The sequence below is a fragment of the Gorilla gorilla genome, chromosome 15, assembly GCF_029281585.2.
Source record: "Gorilla gorilla gorilla isolate KB3781 chromosome 15, NHGRI_mGorGor1-v2.1_pri, whole genome shotgun sequence".
NCBI classification, from domain to species: Eukaryota; Metazoa; Chordata; class Mammalia; order Primates; family Hominidae; genus Gorilla; species Gorilla gorilla.
In genome coordinates this window covers 34593789-34604033 of record NC_073239.2, presented here as the reverse complement: position 1 = coordinate 34604033, position 10245 = coordinate 34593789, and the positions used below count along the sequence as shown (strand labels likewise).

Below are 10245 nucleotides of genomic sequence, written 5' to 3'. Positions count from 1 at the left end.
TAGTGGCCCAAATAGACTAAGACAAATCCATAAAATATGTTAAACATCATAAGTCATTAGGGTGGTGCAAATAAAGTCTACATTCCAGTGCCATTCATCCCCACTAGAAGCACTAAAAACAAGCCATCTGACAACCCCAATATTGGCAAATATGTGGAACAACTAGACAGTTCATGCAGTGCTGGTGAGAATGTAAAATGGCACAGCACAATCACTTTGGGGTCTTGCAATGGCCCAGCAAGAACACTCACAGATATTTAGCAAAGATAAGTGAAAACATAGGCCCATAAATGATCCATACAAAAAATTTTGTATGCACCTCATTTATATTTGTTGTAATTGGAAACAATTTAAATGTCCATCAACAGGAGATAAAAAGGAACTACTGACTGATACACACAACAATATTAATGGATCTCTAAAGCCTTATGTTGAGCAATGGAAACCAGGCCCTTCCCCCAAAATACTGCATGATACCTTTTACATAAAATTCAAGAACAAAAACTAAACTGTGGTGATAGAAGTAAAAATGTGGTTTCCTCTGGGAAGGAGGGGTTGACTAAAAAGGGGCACAAAGGGATTTTTCTGCGATCATGGAAATGTTCTACATATTGTTTTAGGTGATAGTTACACAGGTGTATAAAATTCTCAAACTCATTGAAATGAATATATTGTATCTGTGCATTTTATTATGTCAATCATACTTCAATATAAAAGAAACCAAAATAAAATAAAATAACCTATATAGAAAGAAATGTGCCCCTGCACAATTGTAGAGCTAGGTAAGTTTTCACAATTTGGAAAAGCCCATGTAACCAGCACCCATATCAAGAAAAAGGGCATTACCCACATGGCAGGCCACTCTTGTACCTGCTTCCTGTCTCTACCAGCCCAAGTAACCATTATCCCGACATCTAACTGCACAGACTAGTTTTGCACTTTAATTAAATGGGATCATTTAGTATGTACTCTGGTTTCTAGCTAATTTTACACAATCAAAACTTTATGAGATGTATTTGTATTATTATGTGTAGCCATAAATCTTCATTCTCAGAGCTTTGGGGCATTTTATTGTCTTTGGTCATTTCATTTGTGCATATTTAGCATCCCAGGGCATATTAACGACCAGCTAGTCTTTGTTGATTCCAAGTCTCAGACAGCTATCAGAGTGGACTATAATCATGACAGACCACAGCTGCTCTAGCAATTAGAAAAGTATAGACAAATTCCTGCAACAACTGCAGAAAGCTAAAAATATTAATTTTCCCTGGTATATATTATTTTATTTTGGTTCTTTTTTATGAGGTATAATTTTTTCTACAATGAAATGCACTTACATGTTTAGTTTAATGTGTTTTGAGAAACATATACACCCATGTAACAACATAATATATAGAACATTCCCTACATCTCTGAAGTCCCCTTGTGCCCCTTTCCAGTCTAATTTTTCCTCCTACAGACAACCACTTTCTGATAATTTTATCACTAGTTAAATCATCCTGGACTTTAAAAAAATTAATTTTCTCATAAGAGGGACTTTAGGTCATTATATTATATTCAATTATATTCACTCAAAGAAGAGAGCATAAACAGACAATTAAAAGCTGCAGTCAACTGAATCACACTCACATATCTGCACATTGGCACCACACTAATCAGTCACCAACTTTCATGCTGCTGAAAGGTAAAACTATAGAGTTGCCCCCAGTGAAAAAATTCTTTCAGCCACATCTGCCGCAGCAGTGGGCTGACAGAGGGATTTTCAATGTTCCAATTGCTTTATTTATGATATAAGAGAATAAGAATGCATGCTCTGATGAGTTTGGCTGCACTCATTTAGACTATCGGGTGCAATGTTTGAAAGCCAGATTTTTCCTAGCACAGACTTACTATTGATTGCTATTGGGCACATGCAACGGGACAAATTTTGTCAATCAAGAAACTTGCTGTAATGCCATTAAGCAAACAAGAAACCTTATCTAATATAAGTTATGCCAGAATCCAATGGCTTGGTGCACAGTAAGAAAGAGTTATAATGATTGAGAGTGAAAAGTTTTATCTCCCTGTCTGGAAGAAAAATCTGGGAATATATTTCACTGTAGATTTCAGCCAGAGACCAAAAAGCATACACCATGCAAAAAGATGGATGATAACTTGTTCTCAGTAGTCATCATAACCCATAATAAATTGTTATTTCATGAAACTAATGAGTCCATCTCTGATGCATTGGCGGAATATAGCAAATAGTTGAATCATTAAAACCCTTCAATTCAATTTAACTCATGTACATGTACAGATATATTTCTGTCTATTAAATTACAGTAAGACCAAATAGGCAGGTTAGAATCTCCAACTGTGTCAAAAAGCTATGGCTTAACACAGGCAAACTGATATCAGCAGATCACATTTTCTCTTCTGGCAGAGGAACACCTTACAGCTCGGTACTCAGAAGAACTTGCAACATTCTGCTCCCCTGCCTACTGAAGATAGTCATAGCCTCTTTCTGACAAAGGATGGTAAAGATGGCCACAAATGCAGGACTCTGGCTTTTCTCAGCTTTAAAATCTGGGGGCAGCAGCAGGTTGTTATTTTTTCCTAAACCTGATGGGGTTTAGGGGAAAGAGGTAATGGAGAGGGAGTCACAGCCCCGTCCTACATTATTTCCTTACAACCTCATGGGTACCACCAGGAGAATCAGCATAATTCTCTCTCCCTTCTCCCCCTCTCATCTCTTTTCTCTCTCTTTTTCAGGATCTAGCTAGTTCCAGAGGGTAACTCAAGCCCTGACCGAAATTTATTTTTATGCTTTAAGTTCTGGGTTACATGTGCAGAACTTGCAGTTTTGTTACATAGGTGTACACGTGCCCTAGTTGTTTGCTGCACCCATCAACCTGTCACTCTTCTAAAGTTATCCCTCCCCTACCCCCCCACCCCCAACAGGCCCCAGTGTGTGATGTTCCCCTCCCTGTGTCCATGTGTTCTTATTGTTCAACTCCCACCTATGAGTGAGAACATGCGGTGTTTGGTTTTCTGATCTTGTGATAGTTTGCTGAGAATGATGGTTTCCAGCTTCATCCATGTCCCTGCAAAGGACATGAACTCATCCTTTTTTATGGCTGCATAGCATTCCATGGTGTATAAGTGCCACATTTTCTGAATTCAGTCTATCTTTGATGGACATTTGGGTTGGTTCCAAGTCTTTGCTATTGTGAATAGTGTCACAATAAACATATGTGTGCATGTGTCTTTATAGTACCATGATTTATAATCCTTTGGGTATATGCCCAGTAGTGGGATTACTGGGCCAAATGGTATTTCTAGTTCTAGATCCTTGAGGAATCACCACACTGTCTTCCACAATGGTTGAACTATTTTACAGTCCCACCAACAGTGTAAAAGCATTCCTATTTTTCCACAACGTCTCCAGCATCTGTTGTTTCCTGACTTTTTAATGATCACCATTCCAACTGGTGTGAGATGGTATCTCATTGTGGTTTTGATTTGCATTTCTTTAATGACCAGTGATGATGAGCATTTTTTCATATGTCTGTTGGCTGCATAAATGTCTTCTTTGGAGAAGTGTCTGTTCATATCCTTTGCCTAATTTTTTGATGGGGTTGTTTGCTTTTTTCTTGTAAATTTGTTTAAGTTCTTTGTAGATTCTGGATATTAGCCCTTTGTCAGATGGATAGATTGCAAAAATTTTCTCCCATTCTGTAGGTTGCCTGTTTACTCTGATGATAATTTCTTTTGCTGTGCAGAAGCTCTTTAGTTTAATTAGATCCCATTTGTCAGTTTTGGCTTTTGTTGCCATTGCTTTTGGTGTTTTAGTCATGAAATCTTTGCCCATGCCTATGTCCTGAATGGTATTGCTCAGGTTTTCTTCTAGGATTTTTATGGTCCTAGGTCTTAGGTTTAAGTCTTTGAGCCATCTTGAGCTGATTTTTGTGTAAGGTGTACGGAAGGGGTCCAGTTTCAGTTTTCTGCATATGGCTAGCCAGTTTTCCCAACACCATTTGTTAAATAGGGAATCGTTTCCCCATTGCTTGTGTGTCTTGGTGGGAATTTCTATACTACCAGGAGAATCACTATAATTTTCTCACTCTTCTTCTCCTCTCCTCTCTCCTCTCCTCTCATCTCCTCTCCTCTCTTTTCTCTCTTTTTCAAGATCTAGCCAATCCCAGAAGGTAACTCAAACCCAGGCTGCAATTTCTATGCTGCAGAAGGAGGCTGTGACCTTGGATTGTGTATAAGAAGCTAAAACTTAATTATTATTTACTCTGGTACAGACATCCACCAAGTGGGAGAATTATTTTCCTTATAGATCAGGAATCTTTTAATGAGCAGAATGGAACAAAGGGTTGGTATTCTCTGAACTTGCAGAAACCAGCCAGTTCCATCAGCTGTATTTTCACAGCCTCACAGCTTGAGGTTTTGGCAATGTTCTTTCATCCCCTGAGTGAAACTACAGTGAAATATTCACCTGAGGGGGCCTAAAAAATTCATATCTCAATGTCCCCCGATATAAACACCTGGGTAAGAGTCACAGTGTGGACAGGAAGAGGCAGGGAGGCACTGTTAACGGAGATGGAGGTTTAGAAGAAACTCCACTCTAAGGAAAATGTTCTCTCTGGCTCAGAGAACATATCTTACATTGTCATTAATCGAAAGCATGTTTATCTTCAGTTCTTTATCTTGAAGTAGATTACTTGGCAAAAGATATATGTGTGTGTGTGTGTGTGTGTGTGTATATATATATATATATATTTTTTTTTTTTTTCCCCAAGATGGAGTTTCACTCTTGTTGCCCAGGCTGGAGTGCAATGGCACTATCTCGGCTCACTGCAGCCTCCACCTCCCTGGTTCAAGCAATTCTCCTGCCTCAGCCTCCCAAGTAGCTGGGATACAGGTGCACGCCACCACGCCCAGCTAATTTTTGTATTTTTTTGTTAAGTAGAGGTGGGGTTTCACCATGTTGGCCAGGCTGGTCTCGAACTCCTGACCTCAGGTGATCTGCCAGCCTCAGCCTCCCAAAGTTCTGGGATTACAAGCATGAGCCACCGCACCCAGCCAACAAAAGATTTTTTTTAGAAATTTGTGGTGACTACATTAAAGTGTGAAACTGACTCTTGAAAAGTTAAGAAACACTTGGCCAAATCCATATGCGAATTGTTAGATGATTTGTCTGTATATTTCCATGACTTGCTCTTCTTCTTTTTATATTTTTTTCTTTCCCATTGAGTGACCTACTTGATTTACTTAATTTCTGGGTGGATATTCCTTCCATTACAAGTCCTAGCCTAAGACTTAAGGAAAATGAGCTTGCTTTTCTACTTTCCTGACTCTGGTTCCAAAGGCCGAATTATTTCCATTGAAATAAAAACTTCTTGATTCTTAACGCTTAAGGAGACTTTTAGAAAGTATTATCCTCAATTGTAATATTGGTCTTTTCAAAATTCACCCATGAGAGCAAAATCAGGACCCTGTTCTGGGAAGAAGCATGACTACGTCCCGGGGAGCCAGGCCATTTGGCCATGAAACTGTGATTGTGAAAAGACGTAGATGAAAGCATATGACTTTCACAAAAAGTAATGACAAGAAGAGGGATTTCTTATTCTTGGGACAATTTGGAGAGAATTAGTCTTTTCTTCAGGAAACATGTGCCTAAATATCAGAAAAGAAGTCATAGAAGAGGAAAGAAAATCTCGTTTTCAGTTCATTTTGATGACTTAAAGATGGATGGGCAATTTTCCTGGGGAATATTAAGATTTAAAAGAACATAAATTTTAGGAAAAGTTTTCAGTTATTGTCAATAATAAGACAGATATAAAACTATTTTCCAAATCTATAATACAAAATTGCCCTGTGATAAATGACAGGAAATTTCCGAAGGTGATGGGTTGAAAAGGGTGTGATGTGGTCCCTGTATTTCTAAATGAAATTTTCAGGTAGAATAATCATAGTGAGATAAAAAGGAAATTTTTCAGCCTCAAAATATAAAAGGTTTTAAAGTCATCTATTAAAAGTCTTTGATATACATTTTGGTTATTCAAAGCAGAATAACCACTGTACAATTCCATTTATATAACATTCATGAAATAACAAAATTGTAGGGATTAATAACAGATTAGTGGTTGTCAGGGGTTATGACTGGGGAGAAGGAATAGCTGTGGCTATTAAGATAAAAATAATAACCCATTCCTCCTATCCAAAAAATCTATTTAAAAATAAACATCATAAAAAATAAACTCAAAGTGAATCATGAAATTAAATGTAAAATGTAAAACTGTGAAACTTTTGGAAAAAATAAAGAAAATCTTCAAGATGCAGAGCCAAGCGAAGAGTTCTTAGGTTTGACACCAAAAGCACAATACACACACACATATACACACACAAATTGGATTTCATCAAAATTTAAAACTTTTGCTCTGTAAAAGATCCTGTTAAGAAGATCAAACGATAAACTACAGACTGGAAGTAAATATTTAAAAACCAGGTATCTGACACAGAGTTGTAGCTAGAATATATAAAGAATTCCCAAAATGAAACAGTAAAAAAAAAAAAAAAGTTAGAAAATAAGCAAAAAGCATTAAACAGATTTCACTGTGAGGATATACATATTGCAAATAAGCATATGAGAAGATGATCAACATTATCAGCTATCAGTGAAATGCAAATTAAAACCACAATGAGATATTATTATATACCTATCAGAATGGCTGAAATAAAAAATAGAGATAACATCAAATGCTGTTGAAAATTTAGGGAAACTAGATCACTAATATGTTGTTGGTAGGGATATAAAATGATACAGGCACTCTGGAAAATAGTTTAGCAATTTCTTATAAAATTATGCATGCCTTACCCCATGACCCAGCAATTACACTCTTTGGGACTTATCTTAGAGAAACAAAAGCTTATATTCACACCAAAACCTGTACATGAATATTAACAGCAGCTTTATTCATCACAGCCCAAATCTGGAAACAACCCAGATGTCTTCCAGTGGGTGAATGGTTAAGCAAACAGTGGCACATTCATAACATAGTCTATTATATAGCAATACAGAGGAACAAAAGCATTTATACACACAATAACTTGCATAGATATCATGCTTTTATCCCTCATGCAGAGTGAGAAAAGCCAATTTTAAAAGGTTACTACTGTACAATTCCATTTATATGACATTATTGCAATAACAAAATAGTAGGGGTAAGTAACAGATTAGTGATTGTCAGGGATTAATGATGTGGGGAGGGGATGGGTGTGGCTGTGTGAAGGAGTAGCATGAGGAAAGCTGTGATTGTATAATTATTTCAAATAAAAAATAAAAATATTTTTAAAAATTAAACAAAACTTTGCATAAAACTCACAATTCTAAATCACCTTCTGTGGCTCTGTTACCCATCTATCACACATTCAGTCTAGGTTCTCTTAGTTCCTGCACTAATAAATATAAATATAAATTGTCCCTGCACTGTAAATAACCCTGCCCCAATCTTGCGTTTATCTTTCGTCTTTTTCACCTTTTTTCTTAGGTACATATATTCAGAAACAGAGAAAAACTGCCTATTGAAAATGATTTGCAAGAGTCAGAGTTTGCTAATGTGGGTAAAATAAATCAAATCAGTGAATGATGAATTATATGCAAGCTAGTGTAATGATTTGTAGATAACTGAGAAATTATCTTATTCTCAAAAAAAGTCAATGAACAACGTGTTTATACTGTTAGTACAGTATATGCTGGGTAACTTTTTTTTCTGCTGAATGCAAGAAGGGTTGGAGGAGCATCAAAGTTAATGGGGACTAGGAGCAGACTGCTATTGGCACAAATCCAAAGAGAATTCGTATAAGTGATAGATAATTCAACGAGATGAGCACATATTTAATGACAAAATTTACCTACAAAATTATTGGCATATGATAAACACATCTCAATTATAAAATCCAGTGGTGTGTCATAGAATCAAACTAATTAGGCAATACTAGTTTTGCCATGATATCTTAGCCTAGTATTGCTAATTTCAATGTTCTTGGAAAAACAGTTTAGGAGTTCTGTCAGAATATTATTGAGGTTAATTTTCATTAGGTAACTACTCTTTTAATTCAGCAACTCTTATTTTTATAGCAGTGTGTATTGTCTAAATTATGATTACCTTGAAATTTTTATACTTTTATTTTGAAACTAGACATGCTCACTCAAAAATTTAAATGAAGACTAAACATGTAGAAAATGAGAAACAGTCTTAAAACAGAAGGGCAATAGGGTGGAGACAAGTTCGATCATACATTAAATAATATTATTAAGCTGAAATAATTAAAAATAGTTGGCAATAGTGAAAGTATAACTAGATAGATTGATAGAAGACAGAAACAAATTACATAGAGAAAATTACTATACTGCAAAGATATTACTAGTCAGGGAGAAAATAATAGATTTTTGAGCGCATAATGTTGAGTCAATTGTCTAGCCACTTGAAAAAAATTAACCCCTTACCTTATTCCTTAGATCAAAATAACTCCAAATGATAGGCTTAAAAGATTAAATAGAAAACATACCAGAAATTTTCAGGATTTAAAAAAGTAAGCTTAGAGTGAGTCAGGTTTTCTAAGCAAGACCAAAATTTCAGGAGACATTATAAAGATGAATGCATTTGAATATACCATAAGGAAGAGATATATGAAAGCAAATAGTTCTACATGGCAAAAATACAATAAAAAAGCAAAAACTAAACGCCAAAATGGAATAAAAAGCTTCAAAATATAAAGTCACATAAAACGTGACTTTAATATATAAAGAGCTTTAGTAAATCAACAAAAAATTAACTCTCCGAAAGAAAATTGTGCTAATACTATAATAGCTAATGTTACTTATTTGTTATGTTTTAGCCACTATTTTAATTTTTATCTAGGTAGTGTGTAATCTACCTATCTACCTATGTATCTATCATTATCAATCAATATATATCTGTTGATTTCAATACATATTTCAAGTGATTCTCACAGTAATTCTTTAAGGTTTGTACTGTTCTTTCTCCACCATCCAATGATAAAACTAAGTTCAAAGATAAAACTAAGTCATGGAAAATCTCTGAGCAATTTTTTCATAGAAAATAAATCATAGAGCTAGAGTTTGATCACTGGTATTCTGTCTGCAAAATGAACACTTAAACATAATTTTCAATAGACTATTCAAAGAGAGACATACAAATGGATTTTAAAATTATTTTTTCAACCCAGGCTTCATAATAATAGAGAAAATTTTGAAGTGGTATTCTGAATTAGCATTTTTCACCTATTAACTTCAGAAAGATAAAAATGTTTAATAATACCTTGTGTTGGCAAGGAAGTGAAGCTGACACTCACACATTATAAATATGTAAAGTGCTACTGCTTGTTAGAGGCATTTTGGCAATATTTATTAAATGAAAAATGCATGGGTTCTCTTATCATTTACATATTTTCAATAATTTTTATAAATATATTTGTTCATGTTGGCAAACATCTTTTTATGGGGATAACCATTTCAGCATAATCTTTGGTAGTAAAAGACTGGAAATGAAAACACAAAAATGCAAAACTGTTTAAATATAATATAGTACAGCCAAACAATGGAATACTACGTGGCCATTTTGCATGGACAAAAAACAAGGCACAGAATGATATGTATGTTTGTCTGAAAATAATGAGTATGTACGTGTATGAGAGTGTTTGAAAGAACAGATGCATAAATGCCTCTATAATGAGAACTGTGATACTGAAGGACAGATGAGGAGGAAAGACTTACTTTTGCTGTGTATTATTTATATTGTGTAAAATATTTATAATTTGCATGGAATAATCTCCCTCGCAAAACACACACACACACACACACACACACACACACACACACACACACACACAGTGACTTTCAGGTCTCTCTGCAGTCCAGAAATGGAGACCTCTTTTTTCTCTCTGCCATGCTTTTTCAAAACTTCCTTCCTTCTAAGATCTACCAATTTTGTGACCCTGAATTTTGGTCACAGTTGGCCTCAATCCTGTAGTCACACAGTAAATTATTTGAAGACATGGATTTCTTAATTTATGTTCCAAATTCTCTGCACATTGCATCAGAGAGGTTTCTAGACACATCCACAAGCTATTTGATCCCCTCAACTCCATCTTTTATTTTCAGAGCTCTAGTCTTTTTAAGGTTTCACCTGCTGAGGTTTTGAGGTTTTTAAGGTTTTAAGGTTTCACCTGCTG

General features: G+C 35.4%; 1 protein-coding gene across 1 annotated transcript in view; it reads left to right on the top strand.

Annotated features, from left to right (window-relative positions):
* LOC101135612 (T cell receptor alpha chain MC.7.G5) overlaps nt 1-10245 on the top strand; it is a 548557-nt gene that overhangs the window by 22104 nt on the left and 516208 nt on the right. The gene's annotated exons all lie outside the window — the stretch shown is intronic.